This window comes from Sus scrofa, chromosome 17 (assembly GCF_054392235.1).
Source record: "Sus scrofa isolate SSC_HxYL_T2T_F1_AM1 chromosome 17, Sscrofa_HxYL_maternal_Yorkshire_Landrace_v2.0, whole genome shotgun sequence".
Lineage (NCBI taxonomy): Eukaryota > Metazoa > Chordata > Mammalia > Artiodactyla > Suidae > Sus > Sus scrofa.
In genome coordinates, this window is record NC_139399.1 from 45,497,988 (window position 1) to 45,525,295 (window position 27,308).

Genomic DNA, 27,308 nt, shown 5'->3' on the forward strand with positions numbered 1-27,308 from the left:
GCAAATTCTGCTCCCCTCACCAGCCTTCTTATTTTGGGATAACCTTAAGTCCTATTGACTGACAGGATAAATTGGTATTTTGTGAAGATTTTTTTGGTACTATTGAGGTTTACAGTAGGGTCGATAGCTTCTGGAGGCAGGGAGACCAGGCTAGGGAGGTGGTAGTGGGAATGGAAAGAGAGGGACAGTGGAATCCTGCAGTAAAGAGGGCAAATTTTGAAGGCTTTTCCTGTATTGATTCTTTTGTAAAAATTAGGGTATGGAGAATAATACTAGAGAGGTTATCTTTTTTTCATGTTATACATCTTTATTACTGTCAGCCCAGTTATCCTCTTTAATAATGGATCACATACATAGCCTTATGATTTCCCAGCTTGCATAAGAAGAACAGAGAAGAATCAAAGTAGTTCAATAGCTTATTACATTTCTAGTTTTGGATTTTTGATGATCTCAGTTAACCTCTGATAGATATGTGTAGACTTGAATTTATACGTGGAATTTTTGTATTTACCAGGGATTGGAAATACTGACAAAAGAAAGATGTGGAATTTTGTTGCAAAAACTTGGCATAGTAATTTATGATTAGAATGTTTAAAGAAGCTGGTAAATGTTGTAGGAAGGTGGAATGTGTTTGTTCTGTATAACCTGAGAAAGTGATTTTTAGGATTTAATTTTCATGATTTAGTGGATCTTTTGTTCATTTATACTCTCATGGAAATTTTCTTGACATACACAGGAAAGTTATTCCTTATTCTTAGGTACAATGCAAAATGTTGTTATTGTAAGGAGTCTTTTTTAGTGAGTAAGCTGGATAGTGTGTTAGATGTAGCCTGAAAATTAAGAATATTTGAGAAATAGCCACATTTCCCTTATTGATGAATAGAAACACTGAACTGAGCTTCTGAAAAGTGGATGGAGTTGCCGCCATCATAGAGATGCAGTGATAGTGTAAAATTTAGCTAAATCTAAATCTCATTTAATGGAGAAGGGATTTAGTTTTTGTTTTTTGAACTTTTGAAGTGTGGTCTAACCTAGTTTGGGGGCTTCATTTGTTGTGAAAATTAAAAGGGATCTTTAAGTGGTTCATTTAATAAGTCTGCTTGAAAGAAAGGAACATGGAAAAGGGTTTAGCTGCATTTGCTGCTGTGGAGAGTTAGTAGTCAAAGGGAAATCCTAGATTATCTTTTTTTCACTTGAATTTTTAGGAGGAAAGATAAGTTACTGTAGGTCATAATTAAAAATTGTATTCTAGGGAGTTTCGGTCATGGTGCAGCAGAAACGCATCTGACTAGTATCTGTGAGGACGCAGGTTCGATCCCTCTTCTTGCTCAGTGGGTTAAGGATCCCACTTTGCTGTGGCTGTGGTGTAGGCTGGCAGCTGCAGCTCTGATTTGACCCCCAGCCTGGGAACCTCCATATGCCACTCGTTTGGCCCTAAAAAAGACAAACAAAACAAAAAACAAAAAAATTGTACTTTATATGTACTGAAATGTGCAGAACCTAGCTACTCCTGGTCTTCATTTGTTCAGAATGTTGATCTACTGTCATCCACTCCTTTGTCCTTTGCTTTTCGGGGTTCAAACTTTTTTCTTTATTTTTTGCTAGGGTTTTAGGAGGGCATGGAGATGTAACACATACGTTCACTTTGTACTGTTAGTTGATTTTACTATATAAATTGGTGTTTTCACTTTTAAGGGACAAAGAAAATGATTAACTTGTCTGTCCTCATTATTTTTTGTTTGTTACTGTGGTAAAATATATATCAAATAAGATTTAAAATTATAACTTTTGGGGGGGTGGGGGGGCTGTGCCCTTGCCCCATTGAGGTTCCCAGGCCTGGATCAATCTGGAGTCACAGCAGTGACAATGCTGGATACTTAACCTAGGGAACTTTTTTGCTTTTTAGGGCTGCATGTAGGAAATAATGGAAGTTCCCAGGCTAGGGGTCAAATTGGAGCTGCAGCTGCCACCTACACCACGGCCACAGCAATGCAGGATCCAAGCCACATCTGAGTCGTATACCACAGCTCACAGCAAATGCCAAATCCTTAACCCACTGAGCAAGGCCAGGGATTGAACCTGCATCCTCATGGATGCTAGTTGGGTTTGTTACCACTGAGGCACAAGGGGAACTCCATGGGAACTTTTTTTTTTTTAAAATGGTCATCCTGGAGTGCCTGTTGTGGCACAGTAGAAAGGAATCCAACTAGGAACGATGAGGTTTCGTGTTCGATCCCTGGCCTCACTCAGTGGGTTAAGGATCTGGCATTGCTGTGAGCTGTGGTATAGGTTGCAGACATGGCTCGGATCCTGAATTGCTGTGGCTGTGGTGTAGGCCAGTGACTGCAGCTCCGATTAGACCCCTAGCCTGAGAACCTCCATACGCCGTGGGGTGCAGCCCTAAAAAGCAAAAAAAACAAAAAAAAAGTCATGCTAATGGGAGAAGTGGTATCTCATTGTGGTTTTGATTTGCATTTCTTTTCTAGTGATCAGTGGTATTGAATGTCTTCTCATGTGCTGTTTGTATAGCTTCTTTGGAGAAATGTTTCTTCAAGTCCTTTGCTCTTTTTTTTTTTTTTTTTTCTTCTTCTGTCTTTTTGCCTTTTCCAGGGCCGCTCCTGTGGCATATGGAGGTTCCCAGGCTAGGGGTCTAATTGGAGCTGTAGCCACCAGCCTGCACCAGAGCCACAGCAACACGGGATCCAAGCCGTGTCTGCCACCTACACCATAGCTTATGGCAATATCGGATCCTTAACCCACTGAGCAAGGCCAGGGATGGAACCCACGTCCTCATGGTTCCTAGTCGGATTTGTTAACCACTGAGCCACAACCGGAACTCCCTTTGCTCATTTTTAAATTGGATTATTTGGTTTTATTGGTGTCTTGATTGTTTTGTAGGCTGCTGCCTACATCTTCTTGGTTTCTTGCTATTCTTCCTTTTCTCTATTCTTGATAAAGCAGTTACAACCATTCTCTAATATATAGTCCCTCAGTAAATGTTTGATAAAATGTTAAAAATAGTGCTTTCTGGAAAGGTTGAAGGATGGTTGGGGCAGGATCTTTTTCTCTGGTTTTAGAATTCTCTAATCTCTTTTAACAATTTACTTTGTGGGGTAAACATTTATAAAGGATTAAGCTTTTAGGCAAAGAAGTCCTTGTGTCATCTAAATTTTCTTTTGGAGAAGGAAGTTACGGAATCTTACTAAAAAGATATTTGCCTCCTTTTAGAGGACTTGCTGTTACTGTTTGCCTACAGAAAATATCTGTCATCCTGAGATATCCAGACAAAGGTTTTTACTTTTGCAATTCTGAAGGGAAGAAAATCTGTTTTAATCATTTCAGTGATTCACTTATTCGAGTTTTTGGGATGATTTGGAATTTCTTACTTTGAGACTATGTTATTTGTTAGGGCTCTTTTTTGTTTAAGAGGGATTTGGGAGTGCTCATAGACTCTATTTTAATAATTTTGAAAAGGACCAAACTGAATAAGTTCATGCACAACAATGACATAAGTATTTTTTTTTTCACTTTTTCCCTTGCTTTTTTGTTTGTTTTTTGTTTTTGCCTCCTTTATGGATCAAACCTGAGCCATAGCAGCAACAACTCTGAGTCCCCAACCACTAAGCCACCAGTGAACTCCCTGTTTAGTTCCTTTTTGGGCTATGTCAAAGTAGAGGAGGCAGTCTTAGAGCAGAATACTAAGGTAAAGATCTGCAGACCCAAAATGAAGGTAGAATTGGCTCTGCTTTCATAATCCTGTTTGCTTCCTATTTTGGGCTCTTGGAAGTAAATGATTCTCTCATTTTTTTCTGGTTTTTTAATGCAATCTTTAAAACAATACTTTTTGAAAAGTTCTTTTAATGTAAAATGCATGAATTTGTTTATAAGGTCTCCATAGTCATTACTCATTACTTGACAGTTCTTAAATAATGTATAAAAATAATCTGAGGAGTTCCCATCGTGGCGCAGTGGTTAACGAATCCGACTAGGAACCATGAGGTTGCGGGTTCGGTCCCTGCCCTTGCTCAGTGGGGTTAATGATCCGGCGTTGCCGTGAGCTGTGGTGTAGGTTGCAGACGCGGCTGGGATCCCACGTTGCTGTGGCTCTGGCATAGGCCGGTGGCTACAGCTCCGATTTGACCCCTAGCCTGGGAACCTCCATATGCCGCGGGAGCGGCCCGAAGAAATAGCAACAACAACAACAACAAAAGACAAAAAAAAGACAAAAAAAAAAATAATAATAATCTGAGAAAGGTTTGCTGGAAGGATGGGGGTGGTGACTATCCAGGGTCTTATATTTTGAGGAGAATTAGTGGATTTTGAAGAGATGGTCACAAAACGAGTTTTTTGGGGGGGAGCTAGGAAATTCAACTTTATATTTAATTAGTTTTGGAGTTCCTGTCGTGGCTCAATGGTTAACGAATCTGATTAGGAACCATGAGGTTGCAGGTTCGATCCCTGGCCTTGCTCAGTGGGTTAAGGATCCGGCGTTGCCATGAGCTGTGGTGTAGGTTGCAGATGCAGCTCAGATCCTGTGTTGCTGTGGCTCTGCCATAGGCCAGTGGCTACAGCTCTGATTAGACCCCTAGGCTGGGAACCTCCATGTGCCGCAGGAGGGGCCCTAGAAAAGGCCAAAAAGACAAAAAAAAAAAAAAAAAAAAAAAGTCTTGTTTTGGGAGTTCCCATCGTGGCCAGTGGTTAACGAATCCAACTAGGAACCATGAGGTTGCACGTTCGGTCCCTGCTCTTGCTCGGTGGGTTAACGATCCGGCGTTGCCGTGAGCTGTGGTGTAGGTTGCAGACACGGCTCGGATCCCGCGTTGCTGTGGCTCTGGTGTAGGCCGGAGACTACAGCTCCGATTGGACCCCTAGCCTGGGAACCTCCATATGCCGCGGGAGTGGCCCAAGAAATAGCAAAAAGACAAAAAAAAAAAAAAAAATTAGTTTTTATAATTTCACCCAAGCATTGTTTGCAAAAGAGAAAAAAATATATATTTTTTTCTGCTTTTCAGGGCTGCACCAGCAGCATATGGGGGTTCCCAGGCTAGAGGTCCAATCAGAGGTACAACTGCTGGCCTATGCCACAGCTGCAGCAATGCCAGATCTGAGCTGTATCTTCGACCTACACCACAGCTCATGGTAAGGCAGGATCGTTAACTCACTAAGTGAGGCCATGGATTGAACCTGCGTCCTCATGGGTACTAGTCAGGTTCATTAACTGCAGAGCCACCATGGCAACTCCGAGAGCAGTATTTATAGTGGTATAACAGTAGCTATATTTATTGTGTCATGTCAAATTCTTTAAACTCTAGCACTAAATAGTCAATCAAAACCGGGACACAATTTGTAATAGTTAATATTAAGTCAAAAAGCCTTTTGTGAGAACAGGGAGAAAATTTCCTCCTGGAATACTGGGTACAGAGTTCAAACCAGCAGATGAATGCTAAAAGTTAAATTCTGATGCCAGTTTCCTTAACTCTTATATACTATTGAACCTTGAAATTTTTACCTTCCTGTTTTTCTTTTTAAGATAATTGCCTCTTTGTGCATATGCTTAAGAATCCAGGCTGGATTCTCATTTGGCCGGAAAATGGGAAAGAACTTTAATGTGAGATTATTACATGATGTTTAGAGCCAAGATGTCATTGTTGTGGGGGATAGGGGCTGGTCCATATCTTACCTCCCTGTTAAGGTAACTTCACAGTAAATGAGAAAGTACCTTTTCTCTGTCATAAGCGTGTTTGAGTTCATTTCCTCCCCTTTTGTTGAAAAATTAAGTTATGGAAAAGAGTAGTTACCTTCTACCCCAACTCGGAAAACTCTTACCCCTCTGACAATACCTGTATCAACCCTTACACCAAGGTCAGCCCATTTGCTATCATTAGTGGAGAATGGGATCTAAACATTGCTCCTTAGTCTGTGTTACATTGGCCTTAGTGAACAGGAATTAACTTTTTTTTTTTTTTTAGGGCCACACTTGCGGCATGTGGAAGTTTCTAAGCTAGGGGTTGAATCAGAGCTACAGATGCTGGCCTGTACCACAGCCACAGCAATGCAGGGACCTATCCCCATCTGCTACCTACACCTCAGCTCATGGCAACACTGGATACTTAACCTATGAGTGAGGCCAGGGATCAAACCCGAATCCTCATGGATACTAGTTGGGTTCATTACCACTGAGCCATGACAGGAATGAAGGATACATATTTTAAAATAAGCCTGGAAATGTAGGAGTGGAATTCCTGTAGTGATGTAGCAGAAACAAATACGACTAGGAACCAAGAGGTTTCAGGTTCGATCCCTGGCCTTGCTCAGTGGGTTAAGAATCTGGTGTTGCCGTAACCTGTGGTGTAGGTTGCAGACTTGGCTCAGATCTGGCGTAGCTGTGGCTGTGGCCGGCTGCTGTAGCTCAGATTCACCCCCTCGCCTGGGAACCTCCATGTGCTGTGGGTGCATCCCTAAAAAGCAAAAATAAATACATAAATAAATAAATAAGGCTAGAAATGTAGTTTGCCCTGTTGTTTATGGGACAAGATGTTACTGAAATAATCTTGTGAAAAGTGTCTATGTCCACTTTTTTTTTCTTTTTGTTGCAATGGAGGCTTTATTTTTCATTATTATTATTAATTTTTTTTTTTTGCTTTTTTAGGGCTGCACCCACGGCGTATGGAAGTTCCCAGGCTAGGGGTCAAATCAGAGCTGCAGCTGCTGGCCTGCACCACAGCAACTAGGGATCTGAGCTGAATCTGCAACCTACACCATAGCTCATGGCAACAGTGCATACTTAACCCATTGAGCGAGGTCAGGAATCAAACTCACATCCTCATGTATACTAGTCAGGTTCATAACCTGCTGAGCCACAACTGGAACTCCTTCCACATTTTTCTTTAAACTGCCTTTCAGGAAGGTGTTAAGGTGCATTTTTATTGCTGGCAATGTTTTAAGCACCTTCTTTTTTACATTTGACATTTTGTTACATTTTTCTAGTGTGATACCAAACATTACTCAAATAAGTAAAAGTGTTAAGAATTAGTCTTATTAATATTTTTTGCTTTTTAGAGCCATACCTGAGGCACATGGAAGTTCCCAGGCTAGGGGTCCAGTCAGAGCTGCAGATTCTGGCCTCCACCCATAGTCATGTCATCACCAGATCCAACACTACACCATAGCTCACGGCAACACCAGATCCTTTTCCCACTGAGCAACGCCAGAGATTGAACCTGAAACCTCATGGTTCCAAGTTGGATTCGTTAACCACTGAACTATGATGGGAGCTCCTCCCAGGAGCTGTTGTGGTGTAGGCCGGTGGCTACAGCTCTGCTTAGACCCTTAGCCTGGGAACCTCCGTATGTCATGGGTGCGGCCCTAGAAAAAGACAAAAATAATAATAATAAATTTTATTGGAGTATAGTTGGTTTACAGCATTTTGTTAGTTTTAGGTGTGTGCAGAGTGCATCAGCCTTGGATATAGTCATATCCACTCTTTTTTAGATTCTTTTCCCTTCTATGTTACAGAATGTTGCGTAGAGTTCTCTGTGCTATACAGTAGACCTTTGTTAGTAATCTGTCTGTTCCATATATAGTAGCGTGTATATGTCAATCCCAAACTACCAATTTATTCCTTCCCCTCACATTTCCCCTTGGCTACCGTAAGTTTGACTTCAGGTTTGACTTCAAGATCTGTTAATATGTTTCTCTTCTGTAAATAAGTTTATTTGAACCTTTAAATGATATATGATATTTGTTTTTCTCTTATCTGACTTACTTCACTTAGTATGACAATCTGTAGGTAAGTCCATGTTGTTGCAAGTGGCATTATTTTATTTTATTTTATTTTTTTTTTGTCTTTTTGCTATTTCTTGGGCCACTCCCGCGGCATATGGAGGTTCCCAGGCTAGGGGTCTAATCGGAGCTGTAGCTGCCAAGCCTACGCCACAGCCACAGCAACGCGGGATCCGAGCTGCGTCTGCAACCTACACCACAGCTCACGGCAACGCCGGATCGTTAACCCACTGAGCAAGGGCAGGGACCGAACCCACAACCTCATGGTTCCTTGTCGGATGCGTTAACCACTGCGCCACGACGGGAACGCCAGTTTTTTTTTATGGCTGAGTAATATTCCATTGTATATATGTACCACATCTTTATCCTTTCCTCTCTGTCTGTGGACAGCTATGTCACGTCTATATCTTGGCTATTATAGATAATGCTGCAGTGAACATAGAGGTGCATGTATCTTTTCACATTATGGTTTTCTGTGGATCATTATGGTTTTGATTTGCATTTTCCATTTTTCTTTTCTTTTTTTCTTATTAGGGCTGCACCTGCAGCATATGGAAGTTCCCAGGCTAGGGGTCTAATCGGAGCTGTTGTTTCTGGCCTACGCCAGAGCCATGGCAATGCCGAATCCGAGCCTCATTTGCGACCTACACCACAGCTTATGGCAATGCCGGATCCTTAACCCCCTGATTGAGGCCAGGGATCGAACCTGCAACCTAATCGGATTCATTTCCCCTTTGCCATGATGGGAACTCCTGGAATGTCTTAGATACCTAAATGAAGTTGTTTAGAGTTCAGCAGTGAAATCTGGGATAGAATGTATAAAATTGGAACCGTTAGTATATAGATGATGTTTAAAGCTCTAACACTGGATGATATCCTTGAGGAAATGAGTATGGAAAGATGAGAGAAGAGGGAACCAAGAACAAAGTCCTAGGACACTCAATATAAGAGAGTAGAGAAAAGAGAAAGAATCGTCAAAGGAGTCTAAGAAAGATCAGTCAAGAGGTAGGTCATAAACCTAGAGAATGTGTATTGGGAACTCAAGGCAAGAAAGTAACTCATAGAAGGAATGATCAACTATGTCCGATTTTGCTAGTAAGTTAATGTAGGTTGAATGCTAGAATTGAAAATGGTACTTAGCAATGAGAAGGCCACTGGTTATGATATGGCCTTCAGTGGGACATGGAAATAGCCTGATTAGCACTATTTACATTTTTTTAAAATTTATTTTTATTTTTTGTCTTTTTAGGGCCACACCCACAGCATATGGAGAGGTTCCCAGGCTAGGGGTTGAATTGGAGCTGTAGCTACTGGCCTACACCACAGCCACAGCAATGCCAGATCCGAGCCGTGTCTGTGACCTACATCACAGCTCACAGCAACGCTGGATCCTTAACCCATTGAGTGAGGCTAGGGATCAAATCTGCACCCTCATGGATACTAGTCAGATTTGTTTCTGTTGAGCCACTATGGGAACTCTACGTATTTTTTAAGGGGGGATTTTTGTTGCTTACAGTGTCTTTTTTGTCCTGTTCAGGTTTGCTGTTTTGGTGGTGGTATGACTGACAGTCGATCACAGCTTGGTTCAATGGGTAGCCTGACCATGAAATCACAACTTCAGATTACTGGTATGTCTTAAAAAAATCTATTGCTTTACTTTTCCCCCACATAAGATTTAGAAAAAACCAAAAACTTAAGTCTTTATTGGCTGTTACATATCAGGTGCTAAATTAATAATTTGCTGAATAAATGAACAAAATGTTTGAATATGTTTCAGGATATTCTTGGGTATATTATAGGATTTGGGTTTGTTTTTTATCCATTAAACGTGCTTGGGCAGTTGCTATTGAATTTTTTGTTTTAGATTTTATTAGCTTTTGTTGAGAGATATTTCATGTACATACACTTTATCCATTTAGAGGTCAGTGATTGTTAGTACGTTCTCAGAGTTGTGCCGCCATCACCAGTCAATTTTAGAACATTTTCACCACTCCAGAAAGAAACCTCTGCCCCATGTTCTTCAACTACCCTCAGCCCTATTTATTGCTATCTCTATAGCTTTACCTATTGTCTCATATAAATAGAAACATAAAACGTTTGGCCTTTTGCCTCTGATTTTTTTTCACTTATCATAATAATGTTTTCAAGGTTCATCTGTGTTGTAGCATGTATTAGAATTTTTGTTGCCCAGTTCTATCCCATATGTGGACATATTTTATCCATTTATTAGTTGATGGATGTTTGAGTTGGTACCACTTTTTGGCTATTATGGATAATTATATGAACATTTGTGTGCAAGTGTTTATGAAGATGTATGTTTTCAGTTTTTTTGAGTTTATACCTAAGAGTAGAATCACTGGGTCATAGGTCATATAATATCCATGTTTAGCATTGTGAGGAATTCAAAATTATTTTTCAAATCATCCGCACCATTCTGTATTCCTACCAGTTATGTATGTATGAAGGTAACTGTTTTCTTTCTCTCTTTTTGCTTTTTAGGGCCGCACCCTTGGCATATAGAGGTTCCCGGCTAGGGGTCTAATCAGAGTTACGCTGCCAGCCTACGCCACAGCCACAGCAACATCAGGTCCGATCTGGATCTGTGACCTATACCACGGCTCCTGGCAACGCTGGATCCTTAACCTGCTGAGCGATGCCAGGGATCGAACCCGCAACCTCATGGTTATTAGTTGGATTCGTTTCCACTGTGCCATGACCAGAACTCCAGAACAATCAAATTCTTTAAACTTCTCATGTTACATACCTAATATACCTGCTTTTTATTTTTAAAAACTCAGTAAAATAATAAATGGAGATGAAGTCTCCATCCTCAGAAATAAATATTGTTATATTGCTTTAGATTTAGGTATATATACTTTTACACTTTTTTCTTTGCATAAATTGGCTATCTTACTTGCTATCATTATTGTCATAGTAAGAAAGACATTTAATAAATGCTTAAATACATCTCAAGGAGGTGTAATTCTTACCACTTTAAAGCTTTCAGTCTTGGATCTAAAAAATTCTGAGAATATACATGTATAGGCAAAAACATTTTAATAAATCAAACACTGAATAGTGGATAAAAGTTAAATATTTAGCAGATATATCATTAGATATGAGACAGCCAGAGAACATCAAGTAATAAACAGTGAAGTGCCAAGCTGAATAGAATCAAATGTCCTTCATCATTTTTTACTTCTTTGCTTTTGGTGCTACAAACCTCAGAACTGTTCTTGCACAGAACCTCTTAATTGACATTGTATTTTTTATTATGTTAATACAATGATGCTAGTCTCTTTTCTCAGCAATGTCAGATTCTCAGTGATTCTTTTTTTTTTTTTTTTTTTCTTTTTTTGCCTTTCCTAGGGCCGCACCCTCAGCATATGGAGCTTCCTAGGCTAGGGATCTAATCGGAGCTGTAGCTGCCAAGCCTACGCCAGAGCCACAGCAACGCAGGATCCGAGCTGCATCTGTAACCTACACCACAGCTCACAGCAATGCTGGATCCTTAACCCACTGAGCAAGGAACCTGCAACCTCATGTTTCCTAGTTGGATTCGTTAACCACTGAGCCACAACGGGAACTTGAGATTCTCAGTGATTCTACTTGTTTTTTGTAAGCTGCCTCAGCATCTTCTAAAATCAAGGAAGGCATAAATATACAAGTTTATTTTATTTTTATTTATTTTTTTGGCCATGGTGTACATAAGTTCCCTGGTGGTTCAATCCCTAGCCTAGGAACTTCCACATGGCTTGGGTATGGCTGGAACACCCCCACTCCCCATGCTGGCCGCCAAAAAAAACCCCGAAAATGTTGTTATAAAAGACTGATGTTTTTTAGGGCCAAACCCATATGGAAGTTTCCAGGCTAGGGGCTGAATTGGAGCTGCAGTTCCTGGCATATACCACAGCTCCCACAGCTCCCGGCGTCTCTGGATTCTCTGACCAAGGCCAGGCATTAAACCCACCTCCTCATGGATACTAGTCAGATTTGTTTCTGCTGCGCCACAACAGAAACTCCTCAAATTTGTTTCTTAAAATCTTTTTATCACATATACATAACACCCATCATGTGGAAGTTTCTGGGCCAGGGATCAAACCTGTGCCACAGCAGCAACTGGAGCCACTTTAGGGACAACCCTGAATCCTTAACTCATTGCGCCACTGCTGGATTTTAGTCCTGGTTCTGATCCTTAATGGTTGTGTGTCCATGTGCTTGCTCCATAGCTTTATTTGTCGAGTAAGGATTTTAATATCTTTGTCACATGGTTGTTCGGAGAACAATGTATATGATTTGGAAAACTCTACAACAGTGTATAAGTGCAGGGAAATATTTTCTTTCTCCGAATTCTTTATTTTTTTTCTCTCAGTAGAATTACTCGTATCTAATTTGATATCTTAATAGCAGTCAAAGCTTAAAAACTTTATAAGGCTGTTATTTATTTTACACTGTCTTCTTTCTTAACACTATCACTCTGATTTTCTTAAAATTTAAAAGGAACTGGAATGAATGATACTGTTTGGTGAAAGAGCATCGATGTATAATTGTAAAAATTTAATGTATGGTTAGAATATTGTGTTAGCATTATCAAAAGGCTTAAGAGTGGATCACATATTTAAAATTTTCTTTGCCTCTTTGTCATCTATGCTTCAAATCTGTGTGTCTCATCAGATTCTGCTGATATTTATTCTTGGATTTCTTGGATTATCTGTTCCTTATCTGTAATTACATGGCCTGGGTCCTTACCTTGGTTTTGGACATAGATCTGTCTGTCTTTCTCTCTCTTTTTCTTTCTCTCTCTCTGTCTCTTCCTGTCTGTCTCTTTCTTGCCTGCCACACCCATGGCATGCAAAAGTTCCTGGGTCAAGGAAGGAACCCTCACCCCAACATTGCCTGATCCTTAATCTCTAGGCCACCAGGAAACTCCCTACAAATTTCTTAGAATCGAAATTAGGTGAAAGCATTGATCTTCAGAACAGAAGGATCAGGAGTACCCATTCTGGCACAGTGGGTTAAGGATCCAATGTTGTCTCTGCACTGGCTCTGGTTACTGCTGAGGTACAGGCTCAATCCCTGGCCCAGGGCAGTGGGTTAAGGATCCGACATTGGAGTAACTGTGGCATGGGTCACAGCTATGGCTTGGATTCCATCACTTGCCTAGGAACTTGATATGCTGTGGGCAAGGCCAAAAATGAAAGCAAGGATTAGAAGAACATTAATAACATGAAATCATATGCAGTAGTTACTGTGTGTGTGTGCAACTGTAAAGCAAGGCAACTTCATGACTAATCATTTAATTCAATAGATGTATTAAATGTCTCTCAGGTTTAAATCACTAAGTACTATATGAGTTATAAAGACTGGTCATAACATTGCCATGAAGGGGATTACAGGGTGAGTTACGTAAAAATCAATAAACTAAAATAATGAAAGTTGTAGGAGCCATAGATAAATATGAAAATGCTGTGGAAGCATAGTGACGAGAACAATTTAATTTCTTAGGTTTAAGTAATCAGAAGGGCAGCCAAAAAAGAAAACAAAAGTTAAAATTTTATTGGATGAAAAGGAAGAGACAGAAGATCATTATGAGTAGAGAGGGTAGCACATATGAGGAGTGAAAGTGGCCTTATGAGGTACAGCAATGTACAAAGGGTGGTTTAGAATACCAGGGACCTTGGAGGAACTTGGTAGAAAGAGATTGTAAAGGTAGATTAGTAAACAATGTAAAATGTCCCAGAAGAATTTAATCTTCATTTTGTAAGCATTAGTGGATCATTGAAAAGTTTTGACTTAATCCCATCTGTTCTAATTCTAGTTGCTGTCAGTATTAGAGAAGTGAGAGCAAGAACACAATTGTTAAGAGGCCTTTTGGAGTAGCTGAGGTGACAGATGATACTGACATTTTTCTGGTTCTCTTTCTTTCGGTTTATTTATTTGTTTGCGTTTTAGGACTGCACCCGCGGCATATGGAGTTTCCCAGGCTAGGGGTCAAATTGGAGCTGTAGCCACCAGCCTACACCACAGCCACAGGGATTGAACCTGCGTCCTCCAGAATGCTAGTCAGCTTTGTTTCCGCTGAGCCACAATGGAACTCCTGGTTCTCTTTCTTTCAGTTTGTAGTTCTTTTGTTCTTTTAATTTACTACGGCAGTTTAAATTTTAGCAAGTAGACATTGATTTATTTTATAACAGCATAGTAATGAGAGTTTTATGCAATCTCAACTTTGAGATTTGAATACTTAAATGATTCCTCCTGTCCAGGCTTTACATTAGCCCTTGAATAAACTTTTAAATTCTGTTGAGCTTGTTTTTTTACATCTAGAAGTTAAGATGATAATACCCAGCTCACAGAATTGAGGGTTTCTTTTGTGTGTCTTTTTAGGGCCACACCTGCAACATATGGAAGTTCCCAGGCTAGATGTCGAATCAGAGCTGCAGCTGCTGGCCTACACCACAGCCACAGCAACACCAGATCCGAGCTGAGTCTGTGACCTACGCCATAGCTCACAGCAACGCTGGATCCTTAACCCCCTGGACAAAGCCAGGGATCTAACCTGCTTCCTCATGAATACTAGTCAGATATGTTTCTGCTGAGCCACAATGGGAACTCCTGTTTAACCTTTATGAAATTAAATATTTTCCCTTTTCTTTTACTTAGTCATTTCTGCAAAACTTAAAGAAAATAAAAAGAATTGGTTTGGACCAAGTCCTTATGTGGAAGTCACAGTAGATGGACAGTCAAAGAAAACAGAAAAATGCAACAATACGAACAGTCCCAAATGGAAGCAACCTCTCACAGTGTACGTTTGAAAGTATTTTTTTTTTTTTTTTAGTTAAAGTGTAATTGATTTATAGTGTTGTACCAATTTCTGCTGTATGAAAGTTTTTGGGGGTGGTGCGAGGGGAGCCGCACTTCGTGTGGCATATAGACGTTCCTAGGCTAGGGCTCAAATTGGAGCTGTAGCTGCCACCCTACGCCACAGCCACAGCAACGCTGGTTGTAAAGTAAAATATAAAGAGTGCGGTGAGAAGTTTCAATTGTAATTTGTTTAGGATCCCGTTGTGATATTTAATGAAAAAAAATTTTTATTTATTTATTTTTTAATCTTTTTTTACTTGTAGTATCGTCACCCCTGTGAGTAAATTACATTTTCGTGTGTGGAGTCACCAAACGCTGAAATCTGATGTTTTGTTGGGAACGGCTGCATTAGATATCTATGAAACATTGAAGTCAAATAATATGAAACGTATGTATGTAAAAATAATAGAAGTTATGCTCAGCTTTTGTTTTTCTTCAAGAAATTCATGTGCCAAACATGGAGAATGACTGTGTTCACTATTTGTTTTCAGGTTTCCTTGATAATAATATTAATAAGGACCTGAATCTTGAACTATTTAAAGCATTCTGAGTAAGCATAGATTGGCCAATATTTTGAATCCAATATTTAAAAAAAATTATTTAGTAGGAAAGATGTTTATTCTAATGCTTGATACTCAATTATGAAAAACTAAAAAAAATAAAGATGAAGGAGAAATGTAATCACTTCAGAAAGACAAATAGGGTTAATATTTTGATTTCCTTTTCAAATGCTTATTTTAAAATTTCCTTATTTTAGAATGCTGGGTTTTATTTATATGTGTATATCTATCTGTTTATACTGTAGATACATAAAAACTTGAAATATGGGCTTATTTTAATTAATATATTATTATTTCTTTTTTTGGCATATTCTGGGCCAGGGATCAAACCTGAGCCACAGCAACAACCCAAGCTGTAGTAGTGCCAGATCCTTAACCTGCTTCACCACAAGAGAACTCCAGATTCAATTTTTTTTTTTTTTTTTTCTTTTTAGGGCCACACCTGCTGCATATGGAGGTTCCAGACTAGGGGTCCAATCAGAGCTATAGCTGCCAGTCTATGCCACAGCCACAGCAACGCAGGATCCAAGCCATGTCTGTGACCTACACCACAGCTCACGGCAACGTCAGATCCTTGACCCACTGAGCAAGGCCAGGGATCAAACCTGAAACCTCATGGTTCCTAGTCAGATTCGTTTCTGCTGTGCCATGATGGGAACTCCTCTAGATTCATTCTTAAATCATATATTTTCACTGACTATAATTCAGACATCTATTACTGAGTAGTCTTGTGGCTGATTTTATGTAAGGAGAAAATGTATGTAAGTGGGATGATTGACCTGTTCAGTATTTTACATTGCAGGTATTAATCGTGTTTTTTTTAAAATGTTTTGATATCAAATGGACTGGAAGCTTGTGTGAAACCTGTTAAATTGTCTACACTGAAATGTAAATTTTTTCTGACATTGTTTTTAACTATTAAGATGACTTTTAAAAAAAAAAGTGACTTTTATGTAATTTTGTTCTCTTCCAGTTGAGGAAGTAGTTGTCACTTTACAGCTTGTAGGTGACAAAGAACCAACAGAAACGATAGGAGATTTGTCAGTTTGCCTTGATGGGCTACAGTTAGAGTCTGAAGTTGTTACTAATGGTGAAACTTCATGTTCAGAAAGTAAGTAATAACTTCTTACATAGTCTCTAATGATTCTTCTTACATTAGCCACTGTAGTATGTTGTAATTATTGCCATTTTTCACATTAAAGAAATTATTTCCTTTTTAAAAAGTGTTCATTTTCAGCTTTCCTTTTAGCACATTGTTTCTATGAAGAAAACAGTTTTCTATAAGTTGAAAAGCTAGCTAAATAAAAGCCACATCACTTGGCCCTCTGAGTGATGAACTGATTTATAAAGTATCCATTCTGTAAGGCCATCAATGGCTGTTAATATGGCATACTTGATGCCACATCTTCTCCAGTGCATGGGCAGATATACTTAGCTCTCTGTAGCAGTGTCTGATTGAGTTTTAACTTGACTCAGAACCTGCTTAGTACTGTACTAGAAAAACAAGTACAAGCTGAAATTGATCTGTTTCCTCTTCTGTTTTAATAGGCTACATTTATTGAGATGTCTTTGAGTTGTAATAATAACAGAAAAAATTATAATATACATATGCTGGTATATTTTGCAATTTATGATTTGCTAGTGTTTGTTAAAGGGAATAAATACAAGCTATAATTAAAAGAAGTTTGGAGTTCCTGTCGTGGCGCAATGGTTAACGAATCCGACTAGGAACCATGAGGTTGCAAGTTCGATCCCTGGCCTCGCTCAGTGGGTTAAGGATCTGGCATTGCCGTGAGCTGTGGTGTAGGTCGCAGACGTGGCTCGGATCCCACGTTGCTGTGGCTGTGGTGTAGGCCGGCAGCTACAGCTCCGATTAGACCCCTAGCCTGAGAACCTCCATGTGCCTCGGGAAGCGGCGCTAGAAAAGGCAAAAAGACAAAAAAAAAAAGTTTGAAGGCATTTGAGTTAGTGCCTGAACATCTAGAATGCTTACTAAAACAACTTCTCAGTGGATGTATTTCTTTCCCTTACTAATATGTTAATAAGTATATTTTCACGTGAAACATAGATTTAGTGGCCTCAAGACAAAGAGCAGATTGTTTCCTTGATTATTCTGACAGAGATCTTTTTGTTTACTTAGAAAGTCGTTATGAAACCTTTTGCATTTGTCAGGTGCTGCTGTACTTCTGTTTCTACTTTGGAAGACTTCCTACTTCCTCTTTACCTAATGACCTTTTTCAATAGCAGGGCCTTCAAGATAGTCCTGTTGTAACTTCCAGATTGGTTCTTTGGGGTTAATGAGAGTGAAGAGAAACTTCTGAATTGGTCACACTGTTTCAGAATTGACACATTCACTTTGATAGAACTCTGTAATAGTTACATTTTTAAATAAATTGGAATTCTAGAAGATAATATAAGTTAAATTACATTGTTAAACTGCCCGGAACTCCGGTATTTATAGTTTCCTAAATCCTTTTTTCTATAAATTGAGACTACTACTTCTGCAGAATATTTAATAATTAGCAGAAGTAAAGCATGTTAGTCTCCCCCCCCCTTTTCCCCTGCTGCACCAGTGGCATATGGGAAGTTCTCAGGCCTGGGATAAAATCTGAGCTGTATCTGTGACCTATGCCACAGCCATGGCAATTTTTTAACCCACTGTGCCAGGCTAGGGATCGAAACAACAGTGCCACAGAGACAAACCAAATCATTAACCCACTGTGCCACGGCAGAAAGTCTGCATGTCAGTCTTTATATTTCAGAGTAGAATCTAATCTGCGCATTTATACTTATGAATTTGCTGTTTATTTCCTACAGAAGTGGACTTTTTTTTTTTTGCCGTTTCTTGGTCCACTCCTGAGGCATATGGAGGTTCCCAGGCTAAGGGTCTAATCGGAGCTATAGCCACCGGCCCATGCCAGAGCCACAGCAACGCGGGATCCGAGCCGCGTCTGCAACCTACACCACAGCTCACGGCCATGCCTGGTCCTTAACCCACTGAGCAAGCCAGGGATCAAACCCGCAACCTCATGGTTCCTAGTCGGATTCGTTAACCACTGCGCCACTACGGGAACTCCAGAAGTGGACATTTTTGTGTCACCAGTTTTCCACTAAAGTAGGAAATAATTGATGGAATATAACCTGCTTCTTTGAAGTAAAAAGAGGCTTTAATTGGGAAGTCTTAGTGGATTTTGGTTGGAGTTGCCAGATAACAGTAGCTGCCATTTTTTGAATGTTTATCATGTGCTAGGCACTATGGTGTGTTTATATAAGTATTCACCTGACCATCACAATTTTGGAAGGCATTACCTGCATTTTGCACATAAAGGAAAGTGAGGCTCTGGAGTTTAAATAGTATGTCCAGCATCACACCAATAATTATGAATCAGAGTCAAGATTGAAACACAAATATTTATTGGTTTCCTTTTTTTTTTTTTCTCCACACTTAGGAACTTTAGGAGTTCTTGTTGTAGTTCAGTGGTAACAATCTCGAGTAGTATTCGTGAGGATGTGGGTTTGATCCCTGGTCTTGCTCAGTGGGTTAAGGATCCAGTGTTGCCATGAGCTTTGGTGTAGGTTGTAGATGGAACTTGGATCTGGTATTGCTGTGGCTGTGGCATAGGCTGGCAGCTATAGCTCTGAATTGACCCCTAGCCTGGGAACCTCCATTTGCCACAGGTATGGCCCTAAAAAGACAAAAGGAAAAAAAAAAGTATGAACATTGTGGCACTCATTTTGGCTACTTTGAGACCCATTTCTGCCTTTCCTATTCTTGAAGCTGTTTTCAGTTCCCTTCCAAAAGAGATTTTACTGGTTTTTCTGTTTTCAAAATCTGTTTTTTTCTTTGTCTTATTGGTAATTGCCACTTTTAGGGGGTGGTAGTTGGAATACAGATATAGCTAAAATTGGATTAGAATCAAGCAAACATGTATTTCAAAGAAGGCAGAAGTAGCAGTAGCACATGAGCAATATACCTTGACTCATTAACATCTCTTATAATAATCACTTGCATACACACACAGAATAATCATTTACACAAAATTTTGGTAAAACTTCTTAATCACATGAACATTTATCACATTTTCATTTTAAATGTGTTGGCCTTTAACTGTTACAGTATGTTCTTTACTAGAAACATTTAATGAAAAGTTTTGTTTACATAGCATGTTTAGAAAGATGGTGAAAACCACTTTTTGAAACTCATTTTCTGTCTAAATTTTATCGATTTTAAAGGTGCTTCGCAGAATGATGATGGCTCCAGACCCAAGGATGAAACAAGGTAAGTGTTCACTTACCACATACCACAGAATGAAAGAAACAACAAGGGGGGATGAATAAGTTTTATTTTAGTCGAAACTTTAATTCATATTGATAAAGGAATAAATGAGCATCAAAAATTTGGGGGCTCAAGGTAAGAAGGAAATATTTATGGTATATTCAGTACTCTTAGGTTATGTGACTGTAATTCTCTAGAGTAAACTAGAGGTACTCAGATGTTAATACTTCAGCTTACAGAAAGTGAGTATGTTGGCACTTTTCAAAGGTAGGGAAGTTCTGTGTCCCAGAGTCATTACTGGGATGTGTTCTTTTCTACAAAAGCTGGACTGTAATTTTTGGTTGTATGTGAAGATCACTATTAGCTGTGCTGTCTTCGGATCTTCATTAGAAGGGACAGAGATTTGTACCAGCTGTTTGCTCTTAACCTATATCCAGCATTTTAATGAGTCCGTCTGCTATGCAACTCTAGGACCTAAAAAATGTTGAATGAATCGTGTTGTGTTAACTCAGTTAACAAATTTGAAGTATTTATTGGTTATCCTGGAAACTGGGAATCGGAGATAAAATTAGGAAATAAGCTGATCCTGGTCTTGAAGCAGTAAGTGACATGTTTTAAGAAGAGAGTTACAAATCCTGTTGGATTCTTCTCCCCCCACCCCAAACCAATTAAGTGGTGGATATAGGATGAACCACAGAAGGAAAAATCAGAAGAGGAAAAGACCAGTGTCATAGGACATAAGGGAAAATATCCAGAAAGATAGGGTATTATAGTTTCAGATGCTGCAGGGGAGGATAGGTGGAGCAAGTAGGCCAGAATGTCGATGGTGGTTGTAGAAAAGTTGTTAGGCACATGGGAGTCCATGTACTTTGATGATGTATGAAAAACTCATCAAGATCTTTAGGAAAATCAGAATTTATAAAGCTACTGTTTAACCTAATAGAAATCTACCTTCACAGTCATTCCTGTGATAAATAGTAATTTAAGAAGTAGAATATTTAGTTAATTTCTTGCCCAGAAAAATAACTGTAACTTCTTATTGTGATTTAAAAGCAGTAGAAAAGAAAAGTTGTTTTTTTTTTTTTTTTTTGCTGTATAGGGCCACACCCGTGGCATATGGAGATTTCCAGGCTAGAGGTCTAATCAGAGCTACAGCTACCAGCCTGTGCCACAGTCACAGCAATGCCAGATATAAGCTGTGTCTGAAACCTATACCACAGTGTATGGCAACACCGGATCCTTAACCCACTGAGCGAGGCCAGGGATTGAACCCACAGTGGATTCATTTCCACTGTGCCCAACGGGAACTCCTAGGAAAGGTTTTAAAGCTGTCTCTAAAGACTGGAAGACAACCTATGCCTCTTGTGTTTCTCTTTAGTATGTTTCATAGATTTTTTTTTTTTTTTTGGCTGCAACCTCAGTATGTGGAAGTTCTTTGTGGCAGTGATGACACTGGATCCTTAACCTGCTAGGCCACAAGGAAACTCCTTTAATAGATTTTTTTTGTTTGTTTCTTTGTTTTTTTGTGGCCTCACGCATGGCATATGGAGGTTCCCAGGCTAGTTCCTTTAGTTTCCTTTCCCTCGTGTCATGTCTGTATGTTTCTCAGTGTTGTCTTCCATCATTTTATGAATTACCCAAGATGATTGGTGCCTGGCATACAGGATTTTTTTGTTGGTTGTGCCTTCTTGACTGTTAATCTTTAATTTGTATGTTATGACCATATGGTCTTATCAGCATCTTTGTTCTATAGCATTTTTTTGCGTTCTTTTTTTTTAAATGCTTTTTTTTTTTTCCATTACAGCTGTTCTGTTAATTTTCTACGGTATAGCAAAGTGACTCAATCATATATATATATATGTGTGTGTGTGTGTATATATATATTCTTTTTCTCACATTATCCTCCATCATGTTCTATCACAAGTGTCTAGATATAGTTCCCTGTGCTGTACAGTAGGATCTCATTGCTTATCTACTCCATATATAATGGTTTGCATCTATTAACCCCAGACTCCCAGTCCATCTCACTCCCTCCCCCTCGCCAACCACAAGTCTGTTCTCTAAGTCCATGATTTTCTTTTCTGTGAAAAGTTTCATTTGTGCCGTATATTAGATTCCAGATATAAGTGATATCATATGGTGTTTTCTTTTCCTTTTTTTTTTTTTTTTTTGTTGTCTTTTTGCCATTTTTAGGGCTACTCCCGAGGCATATGGAGGTTCCAGGCTAGGGGTCGAATCAGAGCTGTAGCTGCGGGCCTACTCCAGCGTCACAGCAACGCAGGATCCGAGCTGCGTCTGCAACCTATACCACACCTCACGGCAATGCCGGACCCTTAACCCATTGAGCAAGGCCAGGGATCGAACTTGCAATCTCATGGTTCCTAGTCAGATTCATTTTAAACTACTGAGCCATGACGGGAACTCCCATATGGTATTTTCTTTCTCTTTCTGGTTTACTCTGTATGAGAATCTCTAGTTCCATCCATGTTGCTGCAAATGGCATCATTTTGTTCTTTTTTTATGGCTGAGTAGCATTCCATTGTGTACATATATACTACATCTTGTTAATGCATTCATCTGTCGGTGGACATTTAGGTTGTTTCCATGTCTTGACTATTGTGAATAGTGCTGCAGTGAATATATGATTGCATAGCGTTCTTTATCTTGTCCCTAACTGTCTGAGCTTATGAGCAGATCAAATACATATATGTATGATGATAAGCCTAGGTTTGTAAGACTGAAGCAGAACAAAGCTATACTAACAGTTAATTCACTTTTCAAATATAACGGTGGTGTTTAGTTCACACTGAAAATTCTATATAGTATATAGGTTTCCATATTGGCTTTCAAAATCCATTTCAGGTTTTTAGCTACATACCCACTCATTAAAGAAACTGAAACCATCAGTTCTATTTTAGTATCACCATGTTTCTGAGACTTTACATTAGAATCACCTAGAGAACTTGTTCAACCACAGATTGCTCATTTTTTTTCCCCTGTTCCCAAATCCTTGCATCTAGGGTGGGGCCCAAGATTTGCATTTCTCACAAGCTTCCGGGTGATACTGGTAGATGAGCTCTTACACTTTGAGAATCACTGTTTGTTAGACATACAGTTATTTCTTAGATTACAACAAACTATTACAGAAAATCTCTTCAGATATATAACAAAATCTAATTTTTTCAATTCAGGCTTTCACAATTTTCCAGAAATGTCATCACTACATCTTTTTTTTTTTTTTTTTTTCCGTCTTTTTGTCTTTTCCAGGGCCATTCCCGTGGCATATGGAGGTTCCCAGGCTAGGGGTCTAATCGGAGCTGTAGCTGCCAAGCCTACGCCAGAGCCACAGCAACACAGGATCCGAGCTGTGTCTGTAACCTGCACCACAGCTCACAGCAATGCTGGATCCTTAACCCACTGAGCAAGGCCAGGGATCAAACTCGCAACCTCATGGTTCCTAGTCGGAATCGTTAACCACTGCGCCACCAAGGGAACTCCATCACTGCATCTTAATTTTATCTTCTTTTAGTACAGACTTCTTTGAATCTTGTTTCTTTTTTGAACTCTTTAGTTTTGCTTATTAGAAAATGATAGGTTATTTTTAAAATGTGAAATAGTGTATATAAAATGTTTGAAAAATTCATGGAAGAAATGGCATTTGACCAGAGACTATAAAACATAGTTATAATTTCCATATGTATATCTTGAGGGAATTGTAGGAAGGAGTTTTAGGTGAAAAGAAGGAATATAGTCATGGAGGTGGAGGAGAACATAGGAGGGAGTTTTATTGGAAATCTTCTCTGGCTGAAAATGAGTGAATGGAAGTAGGAAGTGGTAGGTGGTGAATTTGAGAGTAGAATCAATCAATATTTATTTATTCTTACTCTGTTTCTGGCAGTATGATGAACATGTTTCCTATTTTTTATTTTTTTTTAATTTTTATTTTTAGAGCTGCACCCTCAGCATATGGAAGTTCCCAGGATTGGGGGTTGAAGTTAACCAGAGCTACTGCAGTGACAACATTGGATCCTTGATATTAAACCACATGGGAACTCCAAAAATCAATTTTGAAATCAACCTGGAATCTAGTCTGATTTTGGGAAGAGCCAGAACTCTAACCTGATACTTCTTTTTCCATACAGCCAGTTTTCCCTGGCATGATTAGGCTAAAACCTCATTCTCTTTCTGTAGTACTTAACAATGTTAAATACCCTATCTTTTAAAAATATTTCTCTCTCTCTTTTTTTTTTTTTTTGTCTTTTTGCTATTTCTTTGGGCCGCTCCCGCGGCATATGGAGGTTCCCAGGCTAGGGGTCAAATCGGAGCTGTAGCCCCTGGCCTACACCAGAGTCACAGCAACGCGGGATCCAAGCTGCGTCTGCAACCTACACCACAGCTCACGGCAACGCCAGATCGTTAACCCACTGAGCAAGGGCAGGGACCGAACCCGCAACCTCATGGTTCCTAGTCGGATTCGTTAACCACTGCGCCACGACGGGAACTCCCAACATTTCTCTCTCAATATCTGTGACACTGCTTTTCTAATCTTACACTCCCATATATCCTTCAGTTTGTCCTTTTCCTCCTCTTCACTAAATATAGGCACTTGTGGTCCTGTTCTTGTCTTTCTTTTCTTTCTCTGTGAATTCTGCCCCCCCACCCCCAGGGTCTCAAATTCCATGATTCCAAAGATAATATCTAAAATAATTTGAAATCAGAAATTGTTTCATTGTCATCCACTGGTACCAATAAATGTAGATCTGGAATAACTGCACTCCCAAAGCTAGTCTTCTAGTTCTGTGGATGACACTGCTACCCTCCCAGGCAGTCTGACTTTTCTTCTCTTATGTGTCTCTTGACACTCAATGCCTAAGTCCCACTGATTTCACTTCCACATTCTCTTTCTACTCTTCTGCACTGCTCCAGTTGTAACCTTCACTGTCTTTCAGTGGATGACTATAATAAGTTCCCAAAAAGGTCTTCTTACCTTCACCACCACCACCATATAATCCAAACTATACTTGACCATCAAATAATTTTTCATATGGAGTTTTGGCCATATCAATGTCCCTGTTCAGATATTTTGAAAGACATTTCTCTCTATCAAAAAATATATATGCCTACACTTGCAAACAAAGTCTCCATGTGACTCTAGCTTGTGCAATGAAAACATTTATTCAACAATAAGCACTTACATGGAGAAAAAAAAGCATTCCACTTTAGGCAAAGTAAAACAATGATTATGAATTCAGGCTCCGAAGGTAAGGTAGTCCCAGGTGCAGCTATGCCACTTATGCTATTAATTCAGGCAAGTTCCTTTCCTTTTCCAAGTTTTGTTTTTCTCATCACTTGCAAAAATGATACCTACCTATCCCATAGAGATATTTAAAGATTAACTGAAATAACAGGAACCAGAAGTTCCTGTTGTGGCTCAGCAGAAACAAACCCAACTAGTATCCATGAGGACACGGGTTCGACCCCTGGCTTTGCACAAAGGGTTAAAGGATCCAGTAGTGCCATGAGCTGTGGTGTAGGTCACAGGAGAGGCTCAGGTCTGGCATTGCTGTGGTTGTGGTATAGGCTGGCAGCCTAGGAACTTCTCCATGCCCTGAGTGTGGCCAAAGAAATTAGTTTTTAAAAATGAAACTATAAAACTGTTAGAACAAAATATTTCTAAATACATTTAATTATATAGAAATGGAAAAACCTTGTGTTTTCAGAAATATAAAATTTAAAACAAATGACATTTAACTAATGATGATAAATAATTTATCATCATTAAATGATACAAATTAATGTCTTCATATTATAAAGTAATAAGGAAAAACTATTCTTTTATAATAGAAAAATATACAAAAGACATAGACATATATATAGTCGTGCATGGAAGAAGAAACTCAGATGCCCTATAAGTACTGTTGAACATTAACATTTTTACTTACTAAATTGGCAGACTTCAAAATACATAAGTACTTTATGGTGAAATGGGATTTGTTTGTTTGTTTGTACCTGTAGCACACAGGCTAGGATCAGTTGTTGATGTGGCTATAGGTGTCTGCAGCTTTATTTCCACTTTGATCCCTAGCCCAGGAATTTCCATATGTCACAGGTGCAGTCCTAAAATAGTAATATATATATATATATATATATTTTTTTTTTTTTTTCTTAAATTAGCAGTTGGTATTTCAGCCTTCAAAATACTTGCATACATGACCCAGCTATTTTGTTCAGGCAGTCTACCCGGAGGAAATAGAAAATGTCACCCCTCTTTCCTGAAAAAAGATTGTTATGCTATGTCCACATGATCAAGTATTCAGCAGTCATTAGAAATATTTTTGGGAGTTCCCGTTGTGGCTCAGTGGTTATCGAACCCAACTAGTAACCATGAGGTTGCGGTTTCGATCTCTGGCCTTGCTGTGAGCTATGGTTTAGGTTGCACATGGGGCTCAAATCCCGTGTTGCTTTGGCTATGGAGTAGGCTGGCGGCTACAGCTCCAATTGGACCCCTAGCCTGGGAACTTCCATATGCTACAGCTGTGGCCCTAAAAAGACAATAGACAACAAAACAAAACCCAGAAATGTTTTTGGATAATTTTGGTGAAATGCCCAGTTTGTAATGAATGATAAAACAAAAATTCAATCCAGGATATGAAAACTGTATGATCACATACATTGTATAAATATAGTCAGTCATAGCCAATGAAAAAGGACAGATAAGAGGTGCTTTGATTTCTTAATGGTAATAATCTCTAGAATATAGATTTGATGGTAATTTTTATTTTATAATTAGGATTTTTAATTTCGATTTTTAATTAAAAGTTAAAATGGAATAAATGTATTAATTGCATAAATGTAAAAAATTATGTGTAGGAAAGGAGAATGAGAGAACAGCTTGAGCAATTAATATAGAAATTTTTTTTTAAATTTTAATTTATTTATTTTGGCCGTGCTCACACCATGTTGGTAGTTCCTGGGCCAGGGATTGAACCTGTGCCACGGGAGAAACCAGAGGCACAGCCAGATCTTTAACCTGTTGCATTACAAGAGATCTAGGGAAGTTTTTTTGTTTTTGACTTCTTCTGTGGCTTGTGCAAGTTCATATGTGGGGGATCAAACTTGTATCACAACTATAACCAGAGCCATGGCAGGGACAATACCGAATCCTTAATCCACTGAGCCACAAGGGATTTCTCTGGAAGTGTTCAGTTATATTTGTGGCTGAGAGGAATAATCTAGAAGGAAGATGATGGAAGAGACAAGAAAGGTGTTAAATGTTGGTGAAAAGTCTTACGGAATATGTTAAGGACACACAGATAAGCCTTGAAAAAGCGAAGATCGATTTTTTTCCGCAGAAATGGGAAATGGAGATGTTTAGTCACACAGAGAAATTTTAAAGTGGAAAAGAATGTTCAAGAATAGCTGAAAATCATCATTTTAGAGAAGAGGAGGATTCAGGGTCATCTACAAATTGGGATTAGGTATTTGAGGAGATAGAAAAAGTCTTAAGAAAGAGCAATGGGAACATGGCCAGGAATAGATGTAGTAAATGATTTTGTAGCTCAGTTGAAGTTGTCGAATAATGTAAACTGAAGTCCATGTTGCCTCAGTTATTCTGAAGTGATCAAGCTTTAGGAACTGAAGTTTGTTAGAATAAAAAGATTATAAACTGAAGAAGCACAAATATTAACTTTTTCTGTCTTTTGCTTGTGTCTTTATAATTGTACAGGACCTAGTAAAAGCCCTTTGTCCCATGAAATTGCTATTAAAATATTTAAATTACTATTAAATTTTTAAAGTTACTATTAAAATTTTAAATTATTAAAAATTAA

The 27,308-nt window shown here is 39.0% G+C and overlaps 1 long non-coding RNA gene across 18 annotated transcripts in view; it reads left to right on the top strand.

The window, feature by feature from the left end:
• The window catches only part of LOC102165807 (E3 ubiquitin-protein ligase Itchy homolog), a 108,012-nt gene that overhangs the window by 12,199 nt on the left and 68,505 nt on the right, over positions 1–27,308 (top strand). For 15 of the 18 annotated variants that reach the window (XR_014832176.1, XR_014832177.1, XR_014832182.1 and 12 more), the window contains 5 exons: positions 9,320–9,410; positions 14,443–14,584; positions 14,907–15,031; positions 16,177–16,314; positions 19,437–19,482. This is a non-coding gene — a long non-coding RNA (E3 ubiquitin-protein ligase Itchy homolog). The remainder of the gene's footprint in view (positions 1–9,319; positions 9,411–14,442; positions 14,585–14,906; positions 15,032–16,176; positions 16,315–19,436; positions 19,483–27,308) is intronic. The other 3 variants (XR_014832185.1, XR_002340138.2, XR_014832186.1) reach the window with 1 other exon arrangement.